The 12,833-nt window shown below is 55.8% G+C and overlaps 1 protein-coding gene across 4 annotated transcripts in view; it reads left to right on the top strand.

The window, feature by feature from the left end:
* The first annotated feature begins 12,397 nt into the window (after nucleotides 1-12,397).
* Nucleotides 12,398-12,833, top strand: part of MBNL3 (muscleblind like splicing regulator 3) — a 105,601-nt gene continuing 105,165 nt past the window's right edge. Inside the window, exon 1 of one of the 4 annotated variants that reach the window (XM_062584980.1) lies at nucleotides 12,398-12,470. The gene's annotated coding sequence lies outside the window, so the exon portion shown is untranslated. Of the gene's footprint in view, nucleotides 12,471-12,690; nucleotides 12,750-12,833 lie in introns of those variants that run through there. The other 3 variants (XM_062584988.1, XM_062584987.1, XM_062584982.1) reach the window with 3 other exon arrangements.

Below are 12,833 nucleotides of genomic sequence, written 5' to 3'. Positions count from 1 at the left end.
AAAAAGTTCAAGCAAGCCAGCATTTCACTTAATGGAAAGTTAGAGGAACAAACTTGATGCTGTGCAAAGTTTAACAGCACTGCAATGCTTTTTTGTATATCACAATATCACAGGTGCTTATGGAGTGATGAACTGTAAATAGAAAGCAGCATGCACCGGGTTTCTGAAATACAGAAAAATGTTTTCTGATGCTAAAAACAGGGAGGAAAACAAACGGCGGTCTGGCATGGCGGGGGCAGAGCTGCGCAGGGGGCCCCATCCGTGCCGGGCGAGGGGTTCGTGGCGAGAGGGCAGAGCGAGGCGAATGCTGGCCCGGCTCGCTCGGGCGCCTTCGGGAGGACGCGGAGGCGCTGCCGACTCAGGCGCCGCGGTGCACGCTTCACCTCGCCGCCGGCTCGCACGGTTGCAATGCGTTTCTTTTCTTTTTCTTCTTTTTCTTTCTTTTTTTTTTTTTTTTTAATGGCCCGGTTGCAAAAAGTCCTGCGTCGGCCTCAGCGCGTGCAAAGTGCCACCTGCGGGGTTTTAGCTGCCTCCCAGGGCAGTGCTGCCGGCTGCGGGGAGCCGTCCTGGCTCCCGGTCAAGCAGCACATCATTGATTTAAAAATGCCTTCGCTGGTTCTCCGAGGCGGCGCGCTTCTCGCGGCCCTCCCCACTAGTGAAAGCCGGTCGCGCTCCTCCACCCGTTGCAGGGCGGAGGGGCAGCGCTCTCTGGGGTCGGCGCATCGATTTGCTGTAAACCCGGGGTCCCGTTTTAGAGGGAAACGAGGGCCGAGGAGTTTGGCGCTGGAGTTCCTCTCGTCGTACGTGGCTCTGGTGCAGGATGCGACTTGCCGAACTCGCTCCAGGAGCAGCAGCGTTTCTCCACCCCCCCCCCCCCCCCGGAGAACCTCCCCTTTGGGAGGTGGATGGGACGCGGCCGCCCGGGCCGGGGGCTCGGTACCGCGCAGACGCCGAGCGGCGGTAGAAGGGGCTCGGGGCTCCGCCGTCCCCCCGGTCCTTTGCTAAAGCAGTGAACTGCGTCCCAGCCCCTCGCCCTTGGGCAAACCCATTTGTCTGGGCTGCTTTTCTGCCCGAAAACGAAACACCAGTGCAATGCTACAGAGGCAACATTTGAAATTAAGCTCCAAAGTTGACTCACTGCGACACCTTCTGTGGCTGCAGAGCAGCCTTTCCCAGAGGATAAATAAAATCTCTGTGCCGGTACACTCGGCTGTTCGGACTGCAAAGCAAGCACGGTGTTTTTTGGATTATTGAATCATTACCGTCAGGAGAAGCAGCAGCTCAAGCAGGCTGCCGAGGAAGGAGATGAAAGAAATTAATTTCACGTTAGTGGTTCCCGCACAACTTTCTAGGCGAGGGCAATCAGTGGCTGGCGCAGGCTGCACGGGGGCTCTCGCCCTCTCCAGCTGCAGCCCTTCGGCAAGAGCCGCGCTTGCCGAAGGGGTCGGACGCGGCGCCCGTGGCCTATCAGCTCGTCCAGACTGGGTCGCTCCGGCACAAGCCTCTTCGGAAGCATCTTCCAGGTGGCACCGGGCTTTGGGCCAGCAGAGCTGTCTGCAGCGGTGCTGGGTGCCCCGGGGCGCTGAGCCAGTCGCCTTTTTCCACGGGGTCGGAAAGGCCCCGGGGCGGGCGGGAGGCAGCTCGGGGGTGGAGCGGGGGTGAAATGCCCGGCTGCGAGGCCGTCGGTGGGCTGCGGCGCCGGGCATCGCCCCCGGATCGGCGGCCTTGGGCGGGCTCTGGCGCGGCAAGCAGAAAGAAAAGGTCATTTATTGAAAGGATTTGTATGTGCTGGCCGAGTCCTGCTTGGTATTCAGGAGGGAAAGACGGTAGGAGCCCTTATGTTTGCATCCATACCAATTTAGGCTTTAATTTAGGCAATATAATGCAATCTATCTTTCTCTGGATTTTAATAGCTTTTCTATTATTTTGCTCCACGGATACTTGGAAATGTGAGCTCCTTTTCTACGTGACTACTTAGGGCAATAAAAGAGCTATTTACTTAACACATTAGTTTGCAGGCACCCGTCTACTAGGGCGCTTGTGGAGGCTGCCTGCCATCCACGCCTGTGTGTATGAATATGCATAATTAATAAATGCTATTTGCTGGACATATACTCCTGAGTGTCTCGGCTCTCCTTGACCGAGAAATTCTGTCTCTCTGAGATCTAATGAAAGGTTTGGACTTCTTAATTTATTTTCTCAGATTAGACTCAGAAAATAACCTTATTATTCTAATAGGTAGATTAGTCCCTGAGGAAGATATGAATAAATGAAAAAGTGCTAGGTGAAAAATAGGCCAGAGCTGCTGTTACAGCAGAGTCTTTCTGATCTTTTAATTTTTGGTTCAAAACCATGGGAAAACAGACTCCATGAGCATGGAAAACACAGCTAGTCAGTCGTGCAGACCCAAAAGCAGTTTTTCTGTGGGAAATAACAGAATTTCTACCAGAGCAAATGTTTTCATGGGAAATACAGTTTAAGCGCCCGTTGTAATAAATCTACTTCAGATCGTGGCCGGCCGGCGCAGTCCGATGTGCGCACTGGGACACGCTTGGGACTGTGCGCACTAGAGGGAGCTCTAGAAAACCCGTCGAAAAGCTGCATTTTGAGCAGGCTGAGACGCCCGGTTCAGGCTACGTTGCTCCCTTCTCCCCGTTTTCGCCTGCTCCTCAGGCGTTCTTGCTTTGCAGCGTGGGCGCCCCGGGGCCTGGGGGCTCCTATTTATTTATTTGCTTTTGCTCCCGTGCCTTTTCTGGGTGTCCCCAGCTGTGGACGGCCCGGGTGTGACGATGCAATCCTCAGAAAACGTGTCACCGGGCAATGCAGCAACCCAGCAGCTGCCTGGGAGGGCGAAGCCACCGCTCGGCGTTTTGGCAGCGTTTGGGTGCTTTAGAGAAACCTTCGCTGCATCCGAGGCCGGCGGGGGAGCGCGCAGGCTGCGCGGCACGGCTGGCGCAGGCGCGAGCCCGGAGCAGCCGTCAGCCTCCGGCGAAGCCCCAACACGCAATTTTGCCAGCACCGGTGACACCGGAGAACAAAACGGAGACTTATTTGAAGGAAGGAGTCAGCCAAATCCCGACTCCGCTGAGCCTGGCATCCAACTTTGCTGATGCCCCACGGAGGTTTCAAAACCCAAGCCGGAGATATTATTCCAGCGTTTACCGAAACGCACGCTGGGCAAAGTATCCGAGCCGGGGCTCTGATCCGCAAGGAAAGGCTCCCGGGGAGACGGGGCCGGCCGCGTCCGGAGGCACGGCAGGGTTCACTGCAGAGTTTCTCTGCGCCCTGGGCCCCATTGGGAAATGATTTTTCTCCCTCTTGGATGCGTTTCAGGCTCTCTGAAGCTGCTACCGAGCGCCGGGAGACCGAGGCGCTCCCGGCGTGTCGGCGCCCGTTGCCACGGCTCGCTCTGCCGGAGCAAAGGCAGCGAGGCCGGCAGGAGCCGGGCCGCGCGAACGGAGGCGGCGACCGTCGGAGGGGAAGGCGCCGCTTTTTGTGGCTCCCGTGCCGACGTTTCCTGTTTCGCCTAGGAGCAGCAGCTGCTCTCCCAGTTTATAACGCACAAACAGACAGCAGTGTTTTCTGTTTTGCCTTTTTTTATTACCGCAGCTATTGGATGGGTAACGCGTGAAAAAAAAAAAAGCGGGGAAGGACCGGCCCAGCTGGTGCGCTTTCGGGAATTCATGAACCGTAGGAGCTCGGCACACGCTCCTCCGGGCAAACCCCAGCCCGCGGACGGTGCGGGGAGCTCCGCGCGCCTGGGAAGGGCTCTCGGGCGGGCGGCCCTGCCGGCGCTGCCTCCCGGGGCTGCCGCGAGCCCTCGGGGCAGGGCGCGCGCGGGCTGCGGCGGGCTGCCGAGCCGCGCGCGAGCGCTCGGAGACGCTTCGCGAGCCGGGCGAGAACCGGCCCGCGCGGGCGGCTCCGCACGGCTGACGGCAGCGCGGCGGTCAAAGGGAGCGGGGTTTAGCACAGGTCGTCAAACACGACTGCGCTAACGCGAGGGAGCAGGCAGCTGAGTAGGCAGGGGCCATTTTAACCGAGCGGTAACGCCTTCGCTTTTCCTTTTCCCTTTTTTTTTTTTTTTTCTTTTAAATCACACCTGCAAATGGCTGCACTGATTTCTCTAGCTCAGGCTCCTTCTCCATGCTAGAGGCTTAGGGGACTGATACGTCTGCTGCAAATACTGGATTTTTTAAGAGCTTTCTCGGGCTCAGCTGCCCTACAGGCTGCTCTCTGGGCAGAGCAAAGCCCAGGGCTCCCACCAAGGCTCACCAGGTAGGCCACCCTCCAGGGCTCTCCTCTGCCTCCCGGTGACTCCAACGCTTGTGAATTCAAGCCGGGTTATTAGGCTCAGCTGGAGCCAGTGGCTGTGTCAACATGCTGCTTCGTTCAGCACACAGCTCCAGCGATTAGAGCTCAATTTGGCCTCACAGTGCCCCTGGTTTTCCCATCCGAACCGCTCCTGAGACCAGGGGGTTGCAGCAGGTGCTTCTGAGATGTCCACTAGCATCGCTGGGGACCCGGGGCTCGTCCCTGCCATCGGCCCAAGCCGGCTGCAGGCTCTGGCCGTCGAGGGAGACGAGTGGGTGCCAGAATGCAGTGACTCATCTTGCTGCCTCGGCGTTTGCTGGTCTTGGGTGGGGTTCTTCAGAAATGCCAGTGCATTTCCAGAGAAGCGTAAATCACTGCATTTATATGAGTGCCAGTGCTGCATGCCCATGTTTGACAGACCCGAGGGGCTTGCAGGTATTAAAAAAAAAAAAGGAGAGGGCGTATGGAACCAAAACCAAACGTCTTTAATTTACCCAAAGCACCAAAAGTTTCACTATTCCTTAAGCGGACGACAGAGAGTGCAGAGCAGCCAGCCCTGGGAAGGAAACTCCTGCCCCTGCTGCCTCCTGGCCCTTTCAAGTTGGGTTTCCCTCCCCGTGGCAGCGTGGCGACGTGGCTCGGACAGCGGCGGGGTCCCGTGCGCCTCCGTGGCTGAGCCCAGCCACCTGTATGGGCTCGCTGGCGGGCCGAGCGCCCCGTCCCTTGCCCCGGGTATCCCGCCTCGTCGGTCAGCAGTGAAAAACTCCCCAATCCTTTTTTTTTGCTATCTGTTCCCCACAAATTAACCGGGAGCCCGTTCAGATAATAGCCGGTGCTCGGCGTCTCGCTGCGCTGCGCGGAGCCGCTGCCCTCTCCCGCGCGGCCTCGTTGCCCTCCGCCGCTTCTGCCTCCCGCCCCGCGTTACTTCTTCCGCGCGTCCGAAGAGCAAAGCTGCGCTCCCCACGCACCCGGACGTCTCTTCTCTGCAGTGCAGAGTTATTAATAAAAAATCACCACGTCACGAACAGCCCGCACCGTCACATCTGTCAGTGTCACCAAGACGCGAGATTGTGTGTTTTTTCCACCATTTAGTATCTCTTTGCTGCAGCAGTTATTTCAAAAAAGGAAGCAAGCCCAGAAACCCATCCCCACCTCCCAGAAGAAGTGAAGAATAACCTCGGCTTGGGGTGTGACAGTTCAGTATCATCATTTGTGGTGATTAAAAACTGATATTTACCAAAATTCAACTGCTAACAATAAAACTTCTAGTACTTCATCAGTGTTTATCCTGTTGAATCCATCAAAATGATCCTGATGTGCAGACTGTTTATGCAAAATTTTATTTTCTAAACTCTGCTCATAGCCCAAGTGTCTGCTTACTTTAGTTAACGCGTGTAAGACTAGTATTCAGCATCAGCCCAAGCAGGGTTAGGTCTTGCCAAGATATTTGCAGTATTTCCCATAGTTAGTACAGGCAGTAGTTTAAGCCAGGCAGGAGACAGCAGCAGGACTTTATGATGGGTTGCAAAGATGGATCCTCTTCTACTGCCACTTTCTGGCTGTGTTTTCCCCATGGCTTGCTGCAGCCGGGATGGGTATTACTCCCTGGTTCTTCCCATAGCGTGTGACCCCAAAGCTGTGGGAGATTTTTGTTGGCGTTAGACTAGGCAAGACAAGAAATCAGTTGGAAGATGTTTTGCCTACAATCTACCTTTCGCCTGGTGTGCTCCACGGCAATCTCCCCAAGCAACGGCTCCCTCGCAACGTGCCCGCCGCGGCGTGGAGGAGCCCTGGGTCCCGCTGCCCCTGCGGGTGCACAGGTGAGTCTCACCCCGAGGAGGACGGCAGCCTTAGTTCTCCCTCCCGGTACCACCATTAAGAGGCCCATGAACGAAATAGCATCTCTTCCTGCATGCATATTCGTTTCGTCTCCGCGGTGCCGCTCCGCAGCGGTGCCCCTGCCCGGCACGCAGCTGTGCTCACGCCACGGACCGGGGGGGGGGTCCCTGGGCACGGCAGCAGCGCTGCTGCGGGACGGGAGCGCGGCTGTTGCCACGGGCGGCCCCCAGGAGATGCCGGGGACGGCGCGCGTTGGCAGCCTGCGATCCCGGGGGACGGATGCAGCGGGTCCCCGCTGCGGTGGCTTTCCGCACGGCTGGTGGCAGCTGCGCCGTGGGCACGGGCTCGCGGCGCTCTGAAAACAGGACCCAAATGGGTTTGCTGGGAGCAAGCCAAAGCTGGAAATAGAGCACGCATATTCTGTCAACGGTGAGGGTAATTACACCCCTGGCCCGCTAACTGCTTAGACAAACAGCTGTCGGGAATGGTTATGTAGAGCCGGTCCCGCTGGAGGTCGGGGGTGGAAAGAGGGGCGAGACGGGGCCGGAGGCTCCTTCCAGTCCTCTTCATTTGATGGTACACGAGGATTTTGAGGAATTGCATCACCTGATGGGGTTTGAGATCTGCTGCAGCTTAGATGTCCCCTGGGGCAGGGGGGAGAGGAGGACCTCGGGGTGTGGGCTGGGCAGGAGGTTTGCTTTAAAGACTCTGAAGGATCCCATCTGACAGTAAAAATCTCTGACTTGTTCACACTGTCTTGTGCGAGTGATCACTTACTTCTCAGCTGGAGAGCCCTACAGTGATGCTTGGGGAAGGCAAATCACGCTTCATGCTAGGACTTCTCTGGCTCACAGTACTTGCAGATGCTGATTTCCCCCGTGGCCAGGTGGCTGTGCCCAGCCTGGGCCACCTGTCCTGCCACCGCCCGTGCACGTGTCTTTGGCTGCCCTGTGCAGCGCGGAGTAGGAGGGATATTTTTTCCTCCATCGTTACAACTATCTTGTACCATGTTACTTTCTGCTGTAAGAGTAAAGGACATTGGATCTAGTTGCTACTGCCACTATCCACATCCACAGAGGTGCACTAATGCCCCTTCCTTCCAGATGGCTGACACGTGCACAAACCTCTCCTGCCTTGCAATCCCTGTCTGGGAGGTTTTGGGGTACTAATTAAAAGCTGTAGATTTAGTGGCCTCTGCCTGGTCCTCTCAGTTTTGCTGGAACCGTTTTCTTTCCTTCCCTCCTTTGGGGCAGCCAGAGGCCCTGAATACTCCTGTTTCTTCTCTCTGCTATAGGATTTAAGGTTTACCTAGCTGGTCATCTGCCTTTGCAAAGAGTTGAGTACACAAGAAGTTGTGTATTCAGCCTTGAATACCTAGAATATCCCTGTAAAACCACCAGGTAAGCAACTTGCAAAAGTGCTGCAGTTTTGTGCAAGTCCCAAACCAAGGTAGCTGAGAACAGGCACTGCCAGGCTGCCACAAATGGATGCTCAGGCCAAATTACACACTTCTAAAGCGTGCAGCCAGCTGGAAATGTAAAGCAGCTATACAGCTGCCTGCGGAGAGGAGCCTGCCTCTCCGCCTGCCCTGCTCCAAATGTGGGACGTGGTATGAGTCAAAATGAGGGCCACCAGAAAAATAACAGACTTCACATGAAGAAGAACAATAATTTGCAGCTGCAAATCACCTTTCATCTACAGACCGCAGAAGTGTCTTGCACACTAATTAACACTGTCTCGTAGCATCCATACCCCACAACCAGCGTGTGGAGATGGTTGTCGTATGTGCTGGCACGCAGCCACGAGTCCTTGTGGGCACCTGCAAGAGGAGCTGGCTTGCAAGGTCGCTTCTGCTTCACTTCTCATGACCACGCTGGACGTGCCCAGACACAGTGGACCTGTGACAAAATACAGGCGTGAGTCCCCAGCCTATTTAGGACTGTTGTCTGCTTCTAGAGCAGGCGGGTAAAGATGGGCCAGTAGATTGCACTGATGAGTGGCCAACAGGAGCAGAACCCACTCTGGGGGCAATACATCACTGCCTTGTTTCTCAGTTGGTATTTTCTAGGTGGCAATCATTATCGAGCTGGAAGAAAATTTGAGTGAGAAAGGTGAGCCTCTTAGGCAATGAAGAACCCTAGCAGAGCTGTAAGCAAAATAAGGCAGGAAGTTTTCTAGTCTCTTAAAGTTTTCAAAAATATATGCATGCGTACATTTATTTATTTATATTTACAAAACATTTTCAAAAAAGTCAGAGTTCTTAAGTATTTACCTTAATAGTTACCTATATAAAGGTGGCGACACACCCAGAACAGTTTGTTAACCAGGGCATTTGGCAGGAGCATAGAAAAGAGGTTCACAAGGATCTGTACATGGGGTTGTCCTCACTCTGTGGGGCGTGCCTGAAAGCCCGGAGAGCCCCGTGCGAGTCCCCTGCTCCCCGGAGCTGAGAAATCTTTTCTAGTGAAAGTGAAATATGCTCTCCTGTGAAGAGTTTAATTTCTTGAGAAAGAGAGTGAGAGAGAGAAGAAAGGCAATAGTCAGGAAGTTTCCCAGTTAGCTGTAGGTGCACCAGACTTTTCTTCCCTCCTCCAGGGCTGGGTGTCTACAACAAGCACCCTGCAGCACTCCGGTGCCTGAAGGATGTAATGTGAGACTCTGGGCTACAAAACTTGTATATTTAGGGTTTTCAGTGAGTAAAATGAAACACAAGTTACTGGGCTCCATGGGGGAACTGAAATGTAAGAATCTGTGAAATACGGGAGAGGGTAATCAGATTGGATAATCTCGCTCTGCCTTCCAAATGTCTACAAACATTTTTGAAATACCGCGTGCTGGGTAATCATTTTGTGTGGCTGAAAATGGATCTGCAAGGTGCTGAGCCATCGTGAAAACCAGCCCCTGGCACTGTGAGGCTCCCAGCATTGCTTTACTGCTGCACCAGGGGCTTTGTTGTACAAAGAAAGCACAACGGAGTCTGTTACTCCTTCCATTTTCTAAGCAGGTAAATTAAAGGTTGCAGAGATGATAATTCACGTCAGGTCACGGAGCGTGTTGGGCAGGAGTGAGACCCGAGAGCCCTAGCTGACAGTCCCCTGCTCCAACTTCTGCATGATGTGGGATTAATTTCCTTTGTTAGCCATAACCTTGTTTATAACCTCTGTTTCATGATTCAGCTTTTCTGCAGTCAACAGCTGATCACCATAAAAGCACGGCAGCATCAGATTGCAGGAGGAAGATGCAATGGGAGGTTGCAGCTCAGGGAAGTTCCTTGCAAAGGGCAGTTTGATTAATGAAATGAAGGCTCTCTCATCAAAGGACTGCTCTTTTTGGAGAGGACTTCTCCTCTCTGAGATCGTCGTGCCAAATTCTAAGCTGTCTGGAGCGTCTGTTGTGTAAATCCCCACCCACTGCTGCTGCCCTGCCAGAAACACCAGTGCCTCTCATCACCGCGCATCTCGCGCTCTGTGCAGGCCCAAAGGTACAGACAAATTTGATTTTCCTGGGTCTTTGCCTCTGTCTTGCCCGTAGGTCAGAACATCAGACACGGATTGTTCTTCATACTGAAGCAGGACCCCTACCAGTGGCATAGCTACTGGTTTTACATCTAAACTTGGACTCATTGCTGAGAAAGATCTCCTAAAACATCCTGTGTGAGCATTTGTGTTCCTTTTGCTCTTCTTGCCTGAGTGTCTTGTGCGCTGCACTGCTCCTTGCCTTTAACGACCGTGTGGCCAGGGTTTGCTCTCCCCTGTATTATCTTGCCTGTGAATACAAAGCAGCGATTTTCACTACTATTTGACTAGATTGTACTGTGCTGAGGCACGTAAAAATAAAACTGCCCATGCTACCAGGTTTCTGCTGGTCACAGCACTCAGCATTTTGGCTGGAGCAGCTGCCCCGGGCACTGGGGCTGGGAGGGGACAGGACTGGCTGCCCACAGGGTCGTTACTGTGTCCTGGATCCACGTGAGTCCTTGCTCTGGGCCAAACAGGCAAGGGCTACTGGATGCCGCCTGCCTGCATGTGCAATGTGCCACCTACATGGCTATTTTCATCCCATTTAGCAGAAGCAGAAATTGAGGCACAAAATGATCAGACTCCATCTTCCAAAAGTCACTGGTGATTTTGGCTAATGGGATTGACTTGCCTTTTTGTCTCACATGGGTGCCTCCAAATCACCAGCCACTTGAGAAACTCCTGGCCCACGTTATATGCCCATGGCCACACAGCTACTCAGCAGCAGATATAAACAGAAGCTGCACCCCTGAGACACAATCTTGTGATGTAAACTTGAGATCGTCCTTCCTTTTTTAAAAGCTAATCCTTTGTCCTTGCAGCAAGAGGAATTTTCCATAAATGTGATTTTTTTACACATCATTGTGTGTTTAATGTTTAACAGTGGGATCATTATAGTTTTATTAGCAGTATGTAATGCTTTTTCATCTTCAACTGACTTTGCAAACATTAACTAATTGATTTCAGCTATGAATCAGTGTGGGGGTAACTAAGGAGAGAGGTTAAGTGGTCTGCTCTTGGTCACAGAGGACGTCATTGTCAGAACAGGGCACAGAAATTAGGGCTCCCAGTTCGCTGCCTAGACCATGAACACCAGTGTTTTTATTATGGACATTTCCATTAATGCCGCTTTCAGGGAGGGCCGCTCTGCGTGCAACAAACAACCCTCGTCTACTTCTTTTAGCTTGTTTGAGCTCACACTTGACAAAACACAGCAAATCTATGTCGCTGATCCCTGCAAAATGCCGGTCAAAAAACCTGCAATTGACTATTTTCTTCAGCAATCCAATAGTTGGTATTTGCTGATTGTTTGCAGCTCTACCTAACAAAATGCATAATTAAAGATATCTGTATCTGTGAGAATTACAGGCTAAAGTCAGAAATTACTGGGGCTGCTTGTAGTTGAACTCTCTGTAGTGTTTTTAAGGGCCACATTGGAGAAGACTGACTTGAAACATCCTGAAGACGTCTAGTAGGAAATTAGCTCCTCATTTGCAGTATGCAGAACATGTACGATGGCTTTGTGATTTACGCTCTCATCTGCTTTACATTGAGCCTATTTTCCCTTGCGACTGTCCTGGCGTATGCAATTTTCTGTTGCAAAATAGGAGCGAAAATGAGCACTGCAGCGAGGAAGAGCTGGGCCACGACTGAGGTAAGGGCGTCCAAGGCTGGAAGGGACGCAACCCCTCGGCAGAGGGAGGGTGTGGGGGATGCATGTGACGGTGGCTTTGGGGGTCGGGGGGAAGGCCACCCGTCAGCAGAGAGATGAGGTGGTGGCTTTGGGGATGGAGGGGATACAGCCCCTCAGTGGGGGGGGGACACGACGACGACGCAATAGCAGCTTTAGGGACGCAGGTGATGCAGCGAGGGACGGGATGGCAGCTTTGGGGGTGGAAGAGAAGCAGTGGGGGGATGTGATGGTGAGCCTGGGGACAGCTGGGAGGCAATCCTTCAGTGGGGGGCCGCAACAGAGGCTTTGGAGACAGAGGGGACGCAGCGGGGGATCAGGTGGTGGCTTTGGGGGTGGAGGAGCAGCAGTGGGGAGATGAGACGGTGGCTTTGGGGATGGAGGAGCTGCAGACCCTTGGTGGGGAAGCACGATGGTGGCTTTGGGGACAGAGGGCATGCAGCGTGGGGGCATAACAGTAGCTTTGGGGGCAGGGGAATGCAGTCCCTCAGCAAGGGGGTGTGATGATGGCTTTGGGGACCGAGGGGACAAGGTGGGGGGATGTGATGGTGGCTTTGGGGACCGAGGGGACATGGACTCTCAGCGGGGGGACGTGACAGTGGCCCGGGTCCCCGCGCAGGGCAGGTGCTGGCGCTGCGGCCCGGACCGCCGTCGAGGCTGAGGCGCCGTCGCGCTGTTTCGGCGCGGGCGGACGAGGAGGAAGAGGAGGAGGAGGAGGAGGAGGGGAGGCCGCGGGAGCGAAGCGCCTGACGCGATAACCCCGCCGCCGCCGCCGCCGCGGGAGAAGTCGCCAGGAGGAGGAAGGGCCGGCGGGGGGCAGGAAGAGCGCAGGCAGCTCGGAGCGCGCGGGCCCTGCGCCGCCGCGCCGGGGACCGCGCCGAGCCGGGCCGCGCCGGGCCGCGCCGAGCCGCGCCGCCTCGCAGGTGGGCGCGGGGGGCGCGGGCGGGGCCGGGCCGGCCGGTTGCCATGGCAGCAGCCGGGCGGCGCGGCGGCGGCGGGGCGCGGAGCCGAGCGGAACGTACCATGTGCGCCGGGCGGCGGGGGGGCGGCGGGGCCACGGCTGCGGCGGCCCTTCTAGCTCCGCCACGGCGACGCGGAGCCGCTGCGTAAATGTAACGGCGGCGGGAGGGGGGTGCCCGCGGCGGGGGGCGGGTGGGGGCGGCGGGGGCGGTTGGGAGGGGAGAAGGGTGCCGCCGCTGACGGGCATTTCCACGCCGCGCGTGGCCGGCGGCGGCGGCGGCCGCAGGGAGGGCGGGAGGGACGGAGGGAGGCGTTAAAATGGCGGCGCGCAGCCGGCCCCCGCGCTAACCCGGCCCCCGAGGCTCGCCCCGCGCCGCCGGCGTGTGGCACCGCGCGGCCGCCCGCTGCCTGCTAGCGCCGCTGCCGCCAAGGTGAGGCCGGGAGCGGGGTGGGGGCGGCCCGCTCGGGGCACCGGCGCCGCTTCGCCCCCGCCCGTGGGGTGGGGTGAGGAGAGG

The sequence above is a fragment of the Rhea pennata genome, chromosome 11 (genome assembly GCF_028389875.1).
Source record: "Rhea pennata isolate bPtePen1 chromosome 11, bPtePen1.pri, whole genome shotgun sequence".
In the NCBI taxonomy this organism is placed as follows: domain Eukaryota; kingdom Metazoa; phylum Chordata; class Aves; order Rheiformes; family Rheidae; genus Rhea; species Rhea pennata.
This window is presented reverse-complemented; position numbering and strand designations above follow the sequence as displayed.